Source organism: Bos indicus x Bos taurus, chromosome 9 (genome assembly GCF_003369695.1).
Source record: "Bos indicus x Bos taurus breed Angus x Brahman F1 hybrid chromosome 9, Bos_hybrid_MaternalHap_v2.0, whole genome shotgun sequence".
In the NCBI taxonomy this organism is placed as follows: Eukaryota; Metazoa; Chordata; class Mammalia; order Artiodactyla; family Bovidae; genus Bos; species Bos indicus x Bos taurus.
Window position 1 is genome coordinate 54463995 of NC_040084.1, and position 19298 is coordinate 54483292.

Genomic DNA, 19298 nt, shown 5'->3' on the forward strand with positions numbered 1-19298 from the left:
GTAGCATCTGATTGATCTTTTAATTTGTATATTCTGTCTTGCTAATATGGTTGTGCATCTTTATATGTTTAGTGGCTATTTGGGTTTCTGTGAAATGCCTGTTCTCTATTTTGGCTCATTTTTTGGTTGACTTGTTTTTTAAAATTAATTTGCAGATAATCTTTCTATGTTTTTAAATTTTAATTACTCCTTTTTTGTCAGATGTATGTGTTACAAATAGTGTTTCTTAGTTTGCAGGTTGTCTTTTAATTTTTTATGGTGTCTTTTGATGACAATGCTATATATTTTATGGTACTGCTAGCTGAATTGAACAACTTTTTAGGTTATATTTTGTGCTCTCTACTTTCTTGTTTACAAGAGTCTTAACAATCAGAGTCTATAGCTACAGTCTTTTATTTTCTTCTAAATTTAAGTTAATTGTGAAATATTTTAGACAAACACAGAAAAATACAGATAAAATAATGAACTCCCATGCACCCTATACAAACATTTTCCAAGTCCCGCTTCCATATGATTCTTCTCTAAAATTACCTTGGCTATTCTTGGCTCTTTGCTTTTTCATATAAAGATTAAGATGAATCACCCAAGACCCAAAAATTCTGCTTGAATTTAATTGGAATGGAATTGGCCGAGGCCTACTGAGGTCTATGTATATAATGACTGGATTGTGCCACCAGACTCCCAGAGTTCCTAGAGAGACTAGTGAGTATTGGTTCTGCCTGGTGTTTCCCATCCTTGTTCACATTTTGCCAAACAGATAAAAAGAATATTTTCACAAAGCTTTGAGGCAAACGGCCTTCTTGCGGTGAACATGATGGATCTGTGGCTCTGAATATCCCAGACTCTACAGGGTAAATCCTAGAGTTAAGGAGACTGATATTTTGGCACACACATTGATGGCACCCTAGATGAGAAGCTCTTCCGTAACTGATTAATTTCACTTCACCAAAGGACACCACTATATAAAAAATCTCAGGAAACTGGGGCTCCAACAGTTATGCTGGCAGAAGACCACAGTGTATGCCACTGTGGCTTGTGGATAGATTGGGAAACCATCCATTAGTAACATCCATCTATGAGGGAGGACGAGGTTTGCACAGTCTCCTTATCAGTACTCTTTGTAAGTAAACCCCTGTGAATCTTCCATGTACTACTGTTATTTCCCAGCTCTGCATCATGTAATTTTGTTTTATAATATAGTGCATGCCTTTATTTTCTCTTGAAGTAGTGGGGGAATTGGAAAATGGTGAGACATCAGTATCATTTTGGTCATGAGAGATACATTTTGTCTTCTTCCTTTTCTGATTGGCTAGTGAGTTTATACCACTTCATGCTTTAAACTCCCTATTCTATTCAATTACAGTTTCAAAAGGGCTATTAGAATTGTAGCAATAGAATTTTAATCCAAGCCTGGGTATCTCAGGAAGAAGTTGATACGTGCCTCGGGGCAGCTGGGTCAAGAGGTAAGTAGCAGGGCAGCGTTGATGGCACCAGCCTTTCTACTGTCATATGTGGAATCTCACTTCCTTATTTTTTGTACTGTATTATTTTACATAAACTATTAAATTTATGATTAACCATAACTAGCAAATAGGTATGTATTCATAAAATAGAGAATGTAGCCCTTAAGATCCACACTCTTTTACTTTCATTCTTCTAGTATTATTTGATATAGGAAATTTTACTTAATTTCTATTTCTGTCAATTTTTAAAAGTAATAAATGGATTACAATAATTTGCCCGAGAGAGAGAGAGAGATCAAAATGGTCAAATTAAAAATTGAAAGGAAGACTTCCCTGGTGGTTCAGTGGTTAAGAATCTGCCTGCCAATGTAGAGGATGCAGGTTCAATCCCTGGTCTGGGAAGATCCCACATGCTGTGGGGCCACTAATCCCATGTGCCACAACTACTGAAGCCCATGTGCCCTAGAGCCCATGCTCTACAACAAGAGAAGCCACCACAGGGAGAAGCCTACGCACTGCAACTAGAGATTAGTCCCCACTTGCCGCAACCAGAGAAAGACTGCACACAGCAATGAAGACCTAGCACAGCCAAACAGTCACTCCAGTCAGAACGGCTGCGATCCGAAAGTCTACAAGCAATAAATGCTGGAGAGGGTATGGAGAAAAGGGAACCCTCTTACACTGTTGATGGGAATGCAAACTAGTACAGCCACTATGGAGAACAGTGTGGAGATTCCTTAAAAAAATACAACTAGAACTTCCATATGACCCAGCAATCCCACTGCTGGGCATACACACCAAGGAAACCAGAATTGAAAGAGACACGTGTACCCCAATGTTCATTGCAGCACTGTTTATAATAGCCAGGACATGGAAGCAAACTAGATGTCCATCAGCAGATGAATAGATAAGAAAGCTGTGGTACATATACACAATGGAATATTACTCAACCATTAAAAAGAATACATTTGAATCAGTTCTAATGAGGTAGATGAAACTGGAGCCTATTATACAGAGTGAAGTAAGCCAGAAAGAAAACACCAATACAGTATACTAACACATATATATGGAATTTAGAAAGATGGTAACGATAACCCTATATGTGAGACAGCAAAAGAGACACAGATGTATAGAACAGTGTTTTGGACTCTGAGGGAGAGGGCAAGGGTGGGATGATATGGGAGAATGGTACTGAAACATGTAAATGATCATATGTGAAACAAATCGCCAGTCCAGGTTTAATGCATGAGACAGGGTGCTTGGGGCTGGTGCACTGCGATGACCCAGAGGGATGGGATGGGGAGGAAGGTGGGAGCGGGGTTCAGGATGGGGAACACATGTACACCCATGGCGATTTATGTCAATGTATGGTAAAACCAATAAAATATTGTAAAGTAAAAAAATAAATAAAACTGAAAAAAAAAATCGAATAGAAAAAAAAAAATTTTTAATGAAAGAAATTTGTGCCTTGAAATTCACTACTCCTCTGGAAAAGACTAGTGTCTCCTTGACTACATAGATTTTGCCATTTTATCTTTAAGTGTCCAGAGCCAACAGAATTGTTGCCATATAACAAGAATTCAACAAACAATTTTTGGGAGTGATAAAAGAGTGAACAATTAGGAGATCACTTAGTCATTATTGGGCTCCCCAGGTGGTGCTAGTTGTAAAGAATCCACCTACCAAGCAAGAGACATGGGTTCAAGACATGGGATTGGGAAGATCCCCTGGAGTAGGAAATGGCAACCTACTCCAGTATTCTTGCCTGGGAAATCCCATGGACAGAGGAGCCTGGCAGGCTATAGTCCATGGCCAAGAAAGAGTCAGACACGATGGAGCGCACACGTGCATACACACACACACACACACACACACACACGTCATTATTATTTAACCCTACTTCCCGATATGTACTATTTGTCTAGTCCCCAAACTGTCCTTATTATCTGTCTCCTGAAGACAGTTGTTGTTCTTCAGTATCTGCAGAGGATTGATTAGTTCCAGAACCACCCCCCCAAACCAAAATCTTAGTATAAGCTCAAGAACCTTATATAAAATGGTATATTTGCATATAACCCAGGAACAGCCTCCCCTATACTTTAAATTACACCTAGTTTGTTTATAATACCTAACTCAATGTAAAAGCTATGTAAATAGTTGTGAATACAATTTAAGTGCTCTGTGAATAGTTGCCAGAGTGTGGCATATTCAAGTTTTGTTTTCTGGAACTGTCAGTAATTTTAATTTTTTTAAATGTGGAACCTGTGGATAGAGAAGACCAGTTATATTTCAAGTCTGTTTTTCCCCTCCAGTCTTGGAAGTTTTATTAGAATCTCCTAGATTAAATCATGCCATTTTATTGCCATTTACTTGAGATGTCTTTTTGGTTCATTTTCACATCCTCTCCATTCCCACTGGACTTCTCTGGTGGCTCAGTGTTAAAGAATCCTTCAGTCAGTGCAGGAGATGCAAGAGACCCAAGTTCAACCCCTGGGACAGGAAGATCCTCTGGAGTAGGAAATGGCAACCCACTCCAGTATTACTACCTGGGAAATTCCATGGACAGAGGGGCCTGGTGGTCTACAGTCCATGGGGTTGCAAAGAGTCAGATACAACTGAGCATGCATGCATGCCACTGCCATTAGTCACAGTTACTTTTTGCAGAGAATAGAAGCTGAATCTTTCAGCTAAACACAGATAGACTTTATATGAAAAGCTATACAGTACTGCATGAAGGTAAAGGCTAGTATCAGTACTTAGGCAATGGCAATGGACAGGAACCCAGAGGGGCTGGGCGTTGGGAGCACAGCCTCATACCACAGTACAGATTAAGGCACTGATAATTTCAGGATGTACTGAACCCTCAAAGTCGTTGATACCACAGTGAATAATTTCTCAATTCTGCCTGTATTATTTCTCTCATTTCTTCAAGATTTAAATTTTGGACGGGAATAATCTGCTTAGCTAAGCCTAGGTTATATGTGTGTATCTCCTTAGCTTCCCCACGTCATGGTATTAGAAGGTGGGGCCTTTGGGAAGTTATAAGGTCATGAGAGCAGAGCCCTCATGAATGGGATTAGAGCCCTTATTAAAGAGGCTTCAGAGAGATCCCTTGCCCCTTTCTGCCATGGGAGGATAAAATGAGAATTTTACAACCCAGAAGAGAATCATCACCTGACCACACTGGCATCCTAATCTTGGATATCCAGCTACCTCCAGAACTATGAGAAATAAATTATATTTATATGCCATCTTGTCTACAGTATTTGGTTATAGCATCCCTGAGCAAATTAAGACACTAACTAAACACGTTAAATCCCTTGACAAGAGCACTTTTCATTCTCTGATTCAAGCACTATCCTGGGTCCTGGTAGCCCTGACTGATGGAGATAGAAGAGAGTTCCAGTGTCGTAACTTCCCATATAGAGGTGGCAGATTGTTCACCCCTGGGTATCAGGCGATGCTAGATGTGAATGCACCAATGCTGGGTATGGACCAGCTCTTCTGAGGGAGACCCTGTTCCTTTCACAGGAATGGTGGGAGCTGAGACAGATACATGCCTTTAGTTGAAAGCTGGGCCAGCCTGGAGATGGAGCACTTCCTGAGTGAAACTACTCTATAGGTTGATCCAGAACCTCTTGGTGTTTTGAGGGGAAGAAGTTTCACATATTGTGATAGTGTGTTAGCTTTATATCCTAATCAGCCAAACTCCCAATGTTACACCATGAAATCTAGGTTTTATAGAGTCATTTCCTAAGGCATTCATGTTTGGGTTTCTTCCTTTTTAGAATGCCTTAGGTTCCTTAACCAAATTGACCCAACTTGTCTTCTTCCATAACACCACCCTCTCCTTACATAAAACAGGAGCGGTTTATAAAGTCACTGAAAGGTGGGGTTGGCGGGGCTGGGAAGGCTTGCCATTTCATAAGATAGATGAGCCCATTCATTCTCTATTTATACATGAGAGTCCGCAAATAATTCTTCTCAACAGTATCTGCTGCGAGGTGATTTTTCTGTGCCTGCTTATTCTAAGAAGTACCTGGCAATTTCTGTTGTTAAAAGAGAAAAGGAAACAACATGCATTTACTCTCTGATAAAACATTTTTCTGTTAGAGAGCTCAATTAAAAAGTAGGTCGGTGCCTTGTATAATACATCTTGTCTACCTCCCACTGTATTAAGCTCCATCTCTGCAGGTGCAGAGATGTCTGACTCACAGCAGTGTCTCCTACATCCAACATATAGTAAGTGCTTTTTGGAAGATGAATTGATTGGTTGGTTGGTTTGTTGCTCAGTTGTCTCCAACTCTTTGTAACCCATGGACTGTAGCCTGCCTTGTTCCTCTGTCCATGGGATAATCCCAACAGAAATACTGGAGTGGGTTGCCATTTCCTTCTCCAGGGGGATCTTCCCAACCCAGGAATCAAATCCACATCTCCTGCAAGTCTCTTGCATTGCAGGCAGATTCTTTACTATTGAGCCACCAGGGAAGGCCAAGAAAGTCTACTACGTCAAGTGTGTTCTCACAAAATCATAGGTGGCCCTCTAACGTATCACATTAGAATACATGTGAGAATCAAAGAATGAATCAGTTCAGTTAGGTTCAGTCGCTCAGTCGTGTCCAACTCTTTGCAACCTCATTACCCACAGGAAAGAGCTGCTTTCTAGAATATACAAAACCACTCAGTTCAGTTCAGTTCAGTCACTCAGTCGTGTCTGACTCTTTGTGACCCCATGAATTGCAGCACGCCAGGCCTGCCTGTCCATCACCAACTCCCAGAATTCACTTAAACTCATGTCCATCGAGTCAGTGATGCCATCCAACCATCTCATCCTCTGTCGTCCCCTTCTCCTCCTGCCCTCAATCTTTCCCAGCATCAGGGTCTATTCCAATGAGTCAGCTCTTCTCATCAGGTGGCCGAAGTATTGGAGTTTCAGCTTCAACGTCAGTCCTTCCAATGAACACCCAGGACTGATCTCCTTTAGGATGGACTGGTTAGATCTCCTTGCAGTCCAAGGGACTCTCAAGAGTCTTCTCCAACCACAATATTTATATTACACTTAATATACATATGTGTGTGTGTGTGTGTGTGTGTGTGTGTGTAGCTCAGTTGGTAAAGAATCTCCCTGCAGTGCAGAAGACCTGGGTTAGATCCCTGGGTCAGGAAGATCCCCTGGAGAAGGACATGGCAAACTCCAGTATCCTTGCCTGGAAAATCTCATGGACAGAGGAACCTGGCAGGCTACCGTCCATGAGATCGAAGAGTTGGGCACGACTGAGTGACTAACACATACATATGTATACCTTTGTGTGTATGTACATTGTTGTTTAGTCACTAAGTCATGTCACACAAATATATACACAGAACCACAGGGATGAGGAAAGAGAAAAATAGAGAACAATATTGATGATAATAAAAAATAAATATGTGTGCATATAGACCAATTTTCTGGAAATACACATACCAAGCACTTTTTACGGAGAAGGCAATGGCACCCCACTCCAGAACTCTTGCCTGGAAAATCCCATGGACGGAGGAGCCTGGTGGGCTGTAGTCCATGGGGTCAATAAGAGTGGGATATGACTGAGCGACTTCACTTTCACTTTTCACTTTCATGCATTGGAAAAGGAAATGGCAACGCACTCCAGTGCTCTTGTCTGGAGAATCCCAGGGATGGGGGAGCCTGGTGGGCTGCCGTCTATGGGGTCGCACAGCGTCAGACACGACTGAAGCGACTTATTAGCAGCAGCACTTTTTAACAGTAGTTATTTCTGGGAATTGGAGTTTTAGTTTTTATGTGTACTCTTAAGAATGGCTTGCATTTTTACAATAAGCACACATTAATTTTGAACTTAAAAAGTAAAAGAATAGCAAAGTGATGAATGATGCTCAAGATACTTAATCAAAATCACCAGAGTTATCTCCTAATATAAACATCCAGGGAAAGAAATGGTCTCTGAATAAAATATATGTTTCTTGAATTATTCATGAAAATCAATTGGCAGATACTTTCCCACAGGTGCTTTATGCTATGAATTGAGGAAATTAATCTTTAAACTACTAATTGGCTGAATTGTTACATAACTAAATAGACCAGCCATTTTTAGCATAGAATAATCATATTGGTATCACTATAATAATAATTCTAATAACACTATTATGCCACAGTGATAGTAACAGTGTAAATAATAAACTGTTTATATCTTAATGGGGTATATGCTACCATTTTAAAGCATTTTTCAAAGCGTTCATTTTGTAAATTCTCACAAGCATTCTACAATATTAATAGGCAAAACATATAATATTATCATCCCTTTTTGGAAGAAATAATATTCAGAAGACTTAGGAGTTGCCCAAGGTCCAAAAGTTCAAAATTATACAGAAACAAAATAAGTACTTAAATGTTCTGTTTAAGGAACTATGTACAATTTAAAAATAAGTATGACTTCTGTTCTAATGAAGTTAACACATAGAAATGGAGAGAAGACATGTATGTGGGTGGTCATACTCAAGGCTGAAAGCTGTGAAAATCACAAAAAGGGTACCTATGAAGCCTTATAAGAGTTTAGAGAAAAGTTGATTGCTTGAGTATGAAATTATTGGTCAAATACGCAGAATTTGAACTAGGCTTTAAATAACAACTATGGTATGATTTTACGAAAACAGGAGCCGAATTTGAGGTGCAGGACTTTGAGACCAGGATTGAACAACAGTGGCCCTCTTAGTATCAACGACAAGGACAAGCCTGAGAGAAGCAACAATCATTGTGCAATTAGAATTAACATCAGAAAACAAATGAAAGAAATAGATCCAAAATGAAGACAAGTTTTCAATTCTGGATACGTAGGATAGTAGACTTCCCTGGTGGCTCAGAGGGTAAAGTGTCTGCCTACAATGTGGGAGGTCTGGGTTTGATCCCTGGGTTAGATCCCCTGGAGAAGGAAATGGCAACCCACTCCAGTACTCTTGCCTGGAAAATCCCATGAACGGAGAAGCCTGATAGGCTACAGTCCATGGGGTCGCAAAGAGTCAGACACGACTAAGCGACTTCACTTTCACTTTTCAGTTTTAGCAGTATTCATTAGAAAAGACCCTGATGCTGGGAAAGACTGAAGGCAGGAGGAGAAGGGGACAACAGAGGATGAGATGGTCGGATGGCATCACCGACTACCAACTAGATGGACATGAGTTTAAGCAAGCTCCGGGAGTTGGTGATGGACAGGGAAGCCTGGCATGCTGCAGCTCATGGGGTCTCAAATAGTTGGACACCACTAAGTGAACTGAACTGAACTAGCAGTAGTCATAAGAAACATTTCCTTCGGATGGTTATTGCTTGTAATACTTTTCAGAAATTGCTTTTCTCAAGTTTTCCAGAGGCTTCCTTGCACTAAATACAATAAACACACATCAGTCTCTACCATAATTAAGGTCTTGGTTGTAATCAGCTCTATAGTTGGTTTCATCTATATTGAACAATTTCTTCCTTTGACTTCCTTGACTCTACACTCTGTGGTTTTACATAAACCAATCCATGCAAAGTGCTTACTGCACTCAATGCTCAGTGAACATACACACTCAAAATATATTAGCTTAGTCCTGATTCTTCCTGTTATTTTTTTGATGACTTACCTTCCCCATCTTCTTTGCAGGCTTCCATTTCTTGGTTGAAGAATCTGGAGCCTCTCTCTTTTCATGTGGTGTACTCACTGTTGGCAATCTTCATTTAGTTTCATGCTTTGAATAACCTTTCATGCCCTAAGGCTCACTAAGGCAAAGTTTCCAGTTTAAATTTTTCTCTTAAACTCCAGACCCATTCACTTTCTACTGATTATTTATGCTTATACTTAAAGAAACTCAAGTGCAACATGTTTAAGATTGAACTCAAATTTTTCCTTTCTAAACCTGCTGTTCTTCTGTTCCATTTCTCAGTAGAAGGCTGTAGTATAACAAAAATAAATATTTGGTCTTTGTTCCCCATTCCTGACACCCAGCTCCTAAAATCCTTGAAATTTCCTGACTGATAAGGGTTATAGAAACAACTTTTATTCTAATGAGGTAACTGATGAAACCTCCATAAAACCCCCTCAACCACAGAGTTCAGAGAGTTACTGGGCTGGTGAACATGCCAAGGTGTTAAGAGGGTGGTACACCTGGAGAGGGCACGGAAACTATGTGTCCCTTCCCATATGCCTTGCCTTATGCATTTCTTTCATTGGCTAATCCTGAGTTTTATCCTCTATAATAAAGCAGTAATAGTGAGTACGGTGTGTTCCTGATCCTCATGAGTTATTCTAGGAAATTATTGAGACTAGAAAATGGAGGATGTGCATACTGTGGAAACGCCAACTCTCTAGCTTAGTGAGACAGAAGTGAAGATAACATGGTAACTCAGTACTTGCAACTGGCATCTGAAGTGATGGAAAACTTGAGGACTGAGCCTTTAGGTCTGTGGAGTCTGCTGCTACCTCCAGGGTAGTCAGTATCAGAATTTAACTGAATTGTAGGACATCCAGTTGGTCAGAAGAAAACACACACACACAGATATCCTTATACATCCTATTACTCAAGATATAAATCATTGAATTTTCTCCCTCTAAAGCCCCAATTAATGAAATCACCATGACCTTCAAAATATATTTTAATATCCTTAGCTTTTCTACATTTCTAATGTCATTGCTTCAATCAAAGATTTCATCATCTCTCATTTCATTCTAATTGTTATTTCCCCTGTCTTTGGCCTTTCAGTGTGAATGTAACCTTCACAGTGCAGTCAAAATGATATTTGTAACTTCAAATTTGATCAAATTATCCTTTTTTAATCCTCCAATGTATCCTCTGTCCTTTTGAATAAAGTACAAATTCTTTAACATGACTTAAAGAGCACTTATGGATTTGGCTCCTGATTCCTTTTCCAGTGTGAAAACTCACTATTTCATACCCCTAAGAAGCATCCAGATATAATGAAGATCCCCTGGAGAAGGAAATGGCAATCCACTCCAGTACTCTTGCATGGAAAATTCCATGGACAGAGGAGCCTGGTAGGCTACAGTCCATGGGGTCACAAAGAGTCAGATACGACTGAGTGATTTCACTTTCTTTCTTTCTATTTTCTAGACATGCTTGTGTGCCATGATTTTTTTTTTTTTTTTTTTTTTTTACTGTTATACTCACTGTCTTCCTTACCTTCTCTCTTTTACATGGATAAAATATTACTCGAGCTTTAGCACTTAACTTAGATATTACTTCCTTTAAGAAGCTTTTGCTGACACCCAAGTCAGGATTAGGTGCTCCCTTTGTTCTTTCATTCTATCCCAATATCATCATAACTTGGTAGTTCTCATGCCATCCCATACTGCTAACTTGTATGCTGCGTTCATGTCTCTTGATTCTGTGAAAATCTCCTCAGAGGACTGAACTTGTCAGCTATCTTCACTAATATATATCCAGCAACAAGACTTGATACAAAGGAAGTATTCAATAAATACAATAATGAATAAGGGTATAAATGAACAGATGAATGAGCATACAGAGAGATATATATGGAAAGGCAATAGATATGGAAAAATATGGAGTTTTGAACATGTTGCTTTGACTTAAAAGCATCATCATAATATCCAAAGCAGGAGTAAACACTCATATGAATGGTGGAACCAGAGCCTATGGGAAAAGCAAAAGTAAGTAGATCTGGGTATATGTGGGTGGATGGGTGGGTGCGTGTGTGCACATGTGTGTCACGCGTGCTCAGTCATGTTGGGTTCTTTGTGACCCCGTGGACTATAGCTCACCAGGCTCCTCTGTCCATGTGATTTCCTAGGCAAGAATACTGGAATGGGTTGCCATTTCCTTCTCCAGGGGATCTTCATTATATCTGGATGCTTCTTAGGGATATGAAATAGTGAGTTTTCACACCGGAAAAGGAATCAGGAGCCAAATCCATAAGGGCTCTTTAAGTCGTGTTAAAGAATTTGTACTTTATTCAAAAGGACAGAGGGAACATTGGAGGGATTGAACTGGAATCTCTTGAATCTCCTTCATTGGCAGGCAGAGTCTTTACCACTGAGACACCTGGGAAGCCTAAGATCTGGGATTTATCCATAAAGTAGAGATGGGAAACTGGATGAAATTATATATAGGAAATATAGAAAAAAAGATGAGAGCTAAAAATGAAACAGAACCCACTAGTACATTAAAAAATAATACACCACAACACATTTAGATTCATTTTCACAGTGGAATAATAGTTTGACATTAGGGAATTAATTAAAATAGTATGCCCTATCAATTAGTCAAATGAGATAAATATAAAAGTGTCTGTCTTACACTGTCAAAAATTTAAATGGACTTGAAGTAAAAAAAAAAAGACAAAATGATAATCAAAATACTAATTTCAAATCCTATAAAAGTCTCTGTACTCTAGGTTTCAAGGATTTGGGCTGAAGATGTGTGCTATAATTCATGCCTTACTCCCTACCACAGGTCAATAACCAGACTACTGACTCAACACAGTTAAGAACTCAAGAACTTAAGTTCCTGTGTTAAGGAACTCAAAACAGTTCCTTAACACAGGAAAGTACCCTAAGGGACAGTTTGTCATACTTCTCTAATCTGTCTGACTAATAGCAAGGAGTTTCAATAGAAAAGGGATGTGTAAAGTCCGAATACAAAGGTACATCCAAATTGCTTAGACCAGAGTCCATAAATGAAGGCCTATAGATAAAGAGGTACAAGTGCAGGCAAAACATACATGCATGCAACAAAGAGAAAGCCAGCAGGGAGGTTTTTGTTTGTTTGTTTCTTTTCAGTCTCTTTAAAATTTTTACCAGTGTGGCAAGTTCACAACAAAATGAAAGAGTAATCTATATTAAACACTTTTGTAATAGGTAGTTGATACTGTACTGGATGAAGTAATTTAAAAAATAAAATTCCCTAGACTTTGGTGGTCTGAGAGTATAGTTCTCGATTCTCTCTTTAGGCAGCTAAACAAATGAGTAGGTGAATAGGTAATAAAATCTTACACCCTGCCAATCTGTTAAACTGAAGTTCTAAGTGAATGATCAAATGGGGCCCACTGAAGAGAAAACTTGAGAATTCAACCAAATTCTTCTAGCAGAAAAGTCACTCATCTGCAAATTGTAAATGACATTCTGACAAGTACTTGAAGCTATCCTTTTCTTATGAATTCAACTGGCAGCCAGATACAAGAACCTGATACAGTCCATGGTGGACTCTCCCTTTGGCACAGAATGCAAAAAGGTGAAAAACAGACCTCTAGAAGAAAGGACATGATGACCACGAACATGATTAACATGCAAAATATCCTGCATGTTTTTTTTTTTTTTTCCTTCGAAAAGATCAAATCTAAAAGAATAGACTTAAAAATATGTGGGGCCCATAAGAAAAAAAAATATGTTAATGAAATACATGAATAAACACAAATATGGAGGTTTACATCTTGTTTTCATGTGTGAAACGTTAATGTTTGAAGACACTGATGTGTAAAGAAGACAGCTAGTGGAAGCACAGGGAGCTCAGCTCAGTGCTCCATGATGACCTAAGGCTGGGATGAGGGGTAGGAGGGAGGTTCATGAGGCAGGGAGTATATGTACACATATAGCTGATTCACAATGCTGTACAGCAGAAAGTAACACAACATTGTAAAGTAATTATACTCCAATTAAAAATAAACAATAAAAAGGCATTCATTTATGCAGTTGGATCAACATATTCACTGCTTTTGCAATCAAAATCTGAAAGATTCCATTACCAACTTGATGAAACAAAAAATACAGGTTAGAAAATTAACAAGAAAATAAATGAATATTATTGAAAGTAGAGGAATAAAAGGAATCATAGAGCTACAGTAATTAAAATAGCGTGGCTTGGGGGAAAAACAAGTTAGATCAGTGGAACTGAATAGAAAATCTAGAAATTTGTTCCTATATTTTTATTGGCATGTGAAAAAAATGTAGCATTTCTAATCATTGGGGAAAATATAGATTGCAAGATAAATGATATCAGGTCTACTGAATAACTAGTTTGGTGAAAAGAAAATACAGTTAAATTCTGACCTGAAGTAAAAAAAGACATATAACAAGATTAAATATTTACATGCAATTTAAGTATAAAGAAAAAATCATATACATATAAGAAAAATTAGATAATGCTTCCATAATTTAGGCATGAGACTCTAAATTTTTTACAAATAACTGAAAAGATACACTGGTCATAGCAAACACCCTCTTCCAACAACACAAGAAAAGACTTTACACATGGACATCACCAGATGCTCAATACCGAAATCAGGTTGAATATATTCCTTGCAGCCAACTATGGAGAAGCTCTCTACAGTCAGCAAAAACAAGAACAGGAGCTGACTGTGGCTCAGGTAATGAACTTCTTACTGTCAAATTCAAACTTAAATTGAAGAAATAAGGGAAAGCCACTAGACCATTCAGGTATGACCTAAATGAAATCCCTTAGGATTATATAGTAGAAAGGACAAATAGATTTAAGGGATTCGATCTAATGCACAGAGTGCCTGAAGAACTGTATGCAGAGGGTCGTGACATTGTACAGGAGGCAGTGATCAAGACCATCCCCAAGAAAAAGAAATGCAAAAGGCAAAATGGTTTTCTGAGGAGGCCTTGCAAATAGTTGAGAAAGGAAGAGAAGCAAGAGGCAAAGGAGAAAAGAAAAGATATACCCAAGTGAATGCAGAGTTACAAAGAATAGCAAGGAGAAATAAGAAAGCCTTCTTCAGTGATCAATACAAAGAAATAGAGGAAACCAACAGAATGGGAAAGATTAGAGACCTCTTAAGAAAATTAGAGATACCAAGGGAACATTTCATGCAAAGATGGGCTCAATAAAGGACAGAAATGGTATGGATCTAACAGAAGCAGGAGATAGTAATAAGAGCTGGCAAGAATACACAGAAGAACTATACAAAAAAGATCTTCATAACTCAGATAACCATGATGGTGTGATCACTCCCCTAGAGCCAGACATCCTGGAATGTGAAGTCAAGTGGGCCTTAGGAAGCATCACTATGAACAAAGCTAGTGGAGGTGATGGAATTCCAGTTGAGCTATTTCAAGTCCTAAAAGATGATGCTGTGAAAGTCCCACACTCAGTATGCCAGCAAATTTGGAAAACTCAGCAGTGGCCACAGGACTAGAAAAGGTCAGTTTTCATTCCAATCCCAGAGAAAGGCAATGCCAAAGAATGCTCAAACTATTGCACAATTGCACTCATCTCACATGCTAGCAAAGCAATGCTCAAAATTCTCCAAGCCAGGCTTCAGCAGTACCTGAACCATGAACTTCCAGATGTTCAAGCTGGATTTAGAAAAGGCAGAGGAACCAGATACCAAATTGCTAACATCCTTTGTATCATTGAAAAACCAAGAGAGTTCCAGAAAAACATCTACTTCTGCTTTATTGACTATGTCAAAGCCTTTGACTGTGTGGATCACAACAAACTGTGGAAAATTCTTCAAGAAATGGGAATACAAGACCACCTTATCTACCTCCTGAGAAATCTGTATGTAGGTCAATAAACAACAGTTAGAACCAGACATGGGACAACAGACTGGTTCCAAATTGGTAACGGAGTACGTCAAGGCTATATATTGTCACCCTGCTTATTTAATTTATATGTATAGTACATCATGTGAAATTATGGGCTGGATGAAGTACAAACTGGAATCAAGATTGCCAGGAGAAATATCAATAACCTCAGATATGCAGATGACACCACCCTTATGGCAGAAAGTGAAGAACTAAAGAGCCTCTTGATAAAAATGAAATGAGAGAGTGAACAAGTTGGCTTAAAACTGAACATTCAAAAAACTAAGATCATAGCATCTGGTCCCATCACTGCATGGCAAATAGATGGGGGGAAAATGGAAACAATGACAGACTTTATCTTTTTGGGCTCCAAAATCACTGCAGATAGTGACTGCAGCCATAAAATTAAAGACCCTTGCTCCTCGAAAAAAAGCTATGACCAACCTAGGTCATAAAAAGCAGAGACATCACTTTGCCAACAAAGGCCCGTCTATCAAAGCTATGGTTTTTCCAGTAGTCATGTATGGATGTGAGAATTGGATCATAAATAAAGCTGAGCAAATTGATGCTTTTGAACGTGGTGTTAGAGAAGACTCTTGAGAGTCCCTTGGACTTCAAGGAGATCAAATTAGTCATTCCTAAAGGAAGTCAGTCCTGAATATTCATTGGAAGGACTCATGCTGAAACTCCAACACTTTGGCCACCTGAGGCAAAGAACTGACTTGTTGGAAAATACTCTGATATGGGGAATGATTGAAAGCAGGTGGAGAAGGTGACAACAGAGGATGAAGTGGTTGGATGGCATCACTAATTCCACGGACACGAGTTTCAGCAAGCTCCAGGAGTTGGTAATGGACAGGCAAGCCTGCATGCTGCACTCCATGGGGTTGCAAAGAGTGGGACACCACTGACTGACTGAACTGAACTGAAAATATACACTAGAATTTTAAAAACTTGGTAAAAACCATGGTCAAATAGCAGTCAGAAACAGAAATCTAACTGAAAGGGCTAACATACATTTAAAAAGCCCAGGCCAGAACCGGACTCATGAGTCTGAAACTTGCAATGTCACAGTGTGTCCCAAGCTTATAAAGGCCTCATGCTTGATATGATATTTTTCTGTCACAGGCTTGAAATTCTTAATATTTTTTTCAACAAAGTCCTTGCACTTTCATTTTGCATCAGGTTCTGCACATTATGTACCCAGTTTCAATTAATCTTCACATACAGTCAACAAAATACAATTCAAACTCAAGAGTTCAAAAATTGTTTTCAGATTGAAAAAGATAAAATAACTTTATAGACTATTATATCCATAGTATAGATAAAGCAGCATTCGCCTACATTTTTTTCAAACATTTGTGAACATTCTAAAGTATATGCCACTCTTTAAAATAATACCTTGGTCCAATTTTTCCTCCAGAATTAGACCTACAGAAGTTAACTGGACCCATATGTAAAAATAAGGATATTTATCATAGTACTGTTTATAATAGCAAAAACCATCAGCAAATCTAAATGTCCATAACATTATTGATTATATATGGAAAGATATATTTACATAATTGCATGTTATATTTTAATTGAAATATTAGATATATTGTATATATATGTAATGGAGAAGGCAATGGCACCCCCACTCTAGTGCTTTTGCCTAGAAAATCCCATGGACGGAGGAGCCTGGTAGGCTGCAGTCCATGAGGTCGCTAGAGTCGGACACGACTGAGCGACATCACTTTGACTTTTCACTTTCATGCATTGGAGAAGGAAATGGCAACCCACTCCAGTGTTCTTGCCTGGAGAATCCCAGGGACAGGAAGCCTGGTGGGCTGCCGTCTATGGGGTCGCACAGAGTCGGACACGACTGAAGCGACTTAGCAGCAGCATATACATATAAACACATCCATATCATACATAAAGATACAGAATAATATGGAAAGATAACCATGAGTCTTTGCTAAGTGAAAAACAGGCTATACAATAACAGAGTGAAATGCTACGGGTAGCTATAGAATATTTTTTACATATATGATATTAAGTCAGAAAAGAAAACCAAAAAGATATTTTTCTCTGGATTACAGAAAATTTTAAATTTGTTGCTACATCTTTTATTTTTTTAACAATGAGCTCATCGCTCAGTCGCTCAGTCGTGTCAGACTCTTTGCGACCCCATGGACTGTAGCCTACGTCTCCTCCGTACACGAGATTTTCCAGGCAAGAGTGCTGGAGTGGGTTGCCATTTCCTTCTCCAGAGAATCTTCCCAACTCAGGGATCGAGACCGGGTCTCCCACATTGCAGGCAGAGGCTTTACCGTCTAAGCCACCAGGGACATTAATGAGCTCACAGTTCTATTAAAATCAAGAAAAAGCATTTTATTTTAAATTAATATGATTTAGGGCATTTAATTGTGCCTGGCATCACTAAACATTTAAATATATAATTGCAAAAATAATTCTAATTTGGTATAAAACAAGGAAAATGACATAGAACATTTTGAAAGAAAAAATAGGCAAAATTAAAAATTATAGTAAGTTTTAAATATTATAGTAAATTGTTTCAATCATGTGATGTATAAATTAAAAATTAGAAGGGTAAGCTCAACCTATACTGATTTCCTCATCTTGAAGTAAATAAATACACACTGCCTTAGTTTTGACATAAATAATTAAATTAAAGAAATATAGATTAAATTTTGTTTTTGCAAATCATAAAGGTAGAATTTATAAGGATTTTTAGAAGTATGAAAAATTGTACTGAGATCATGTACTGACATGATTTTTAGATAGAATATAAGGTTATATGTCTTGACCTGGAGTAAAGAATAGTATTTAATGTGAAAAATAATAATTGACTTAGATTCAAATTTAATTTAAAAGAGAAGAAATTATATCATACTTAATGAACTGCAGGAAAATTAGGTATTTCATCTAGAAAGAAAACTAGATGTGTAACTGAATCCAGATGATATATTACAGTCATTGAATTAATTCTCTATGTTGATTAAAGACATAATCTCCAACAAATTGCTTCCTGATAGTCCTTTAAGTTGCTTTGCTTGAAAGGAGTTTAAAATGGAGAAAAATAGAGACATCTAAAGTAAATTCTGGACCACCTGCAGTTTGACTCTTAGAAGTCTGATGAGTAAAGATATTTTAGTCAAGTGTTTGACGTAAAGTCGTTTTTCTATCACCATTTTTGATAGGAAAGGGGATTCTTACAGGTAATCCAGCATAATATGTCCATGAAACTGTAGCAGAATACCACTTTTATCTGTATAAAACTGTGTTTTGAGCTATTAAAACAATGTTAAAGAAAATTAATGGACATTTACTTTTCTTGCCAAATTCATTTACAGTTTATTAAATCATGCTTTCATTCTTTGAAAATATTTGAACCTGTACTGTCAAAGTGGTAGAATAAAAAATGTATATACAAATTCAAAATTGAACCCATAGTGTCTGTATTCATTAAGCTGATAGTTGAATAAAAGAATTTAAGCTGTTTAAAAAGTTAATTGAAAAATTCATATGAGTTCTCAAAAGTAATACTAATTTAATGAATGCTAATTTGTAGAAACCAATATTTCTTTTAAATAAGGCTGACCCTGTACAGCAGCTACTAGCTTCAGTGACAAAATTTGGTGACCTTAAGCCAAAGAATGCTTGTGCTAACTTCAGATAATAGAGGATTAGATGAAAAACAACAGAAGTAGCTGATGGTTTTTTAGTCAGCATGGACCATCTGCATAAGGAGGACCAGCTGTGACCTTTTAGTGAAAGTGTTCATTCAGATATTCAGGCCCTGGTTCAGGATGACCAAATTCAAATTTATGAGGTAAAACCCAGGAATTACATCTTTGTAATCATCTTTACATCTTTACATCTGCATCTTTGCCAAAACCTTTCCAACACCTTCAAGAAGTCTCAAAACCAGTACTCATAGGATGAGAAACAAGAATCTATAGTAGGGGAAAGGGAAAAGCACAGGGAGCTAAACACAGGTCACTAGCTGATTCTCTGAGAGCAGCTGACATCACACATCTCATACCTGTGATGCATAACTCCACAGATTCTTTGGAAATTGCATTAGAAAGATAGATATCAGGAGAGTTATTCAGACTTATTTAGATGTCTCAGAATAAGTTGAGAGAGGATGGTGAAGGAACCTGCTTTATCAGCAGTTTTGCAGACAAAATTTAGGAATGAAAATTAAGAAATGTACTCATCTTCTTACTTGCTATATGAATTTTGGTAAAATATGTTTTTA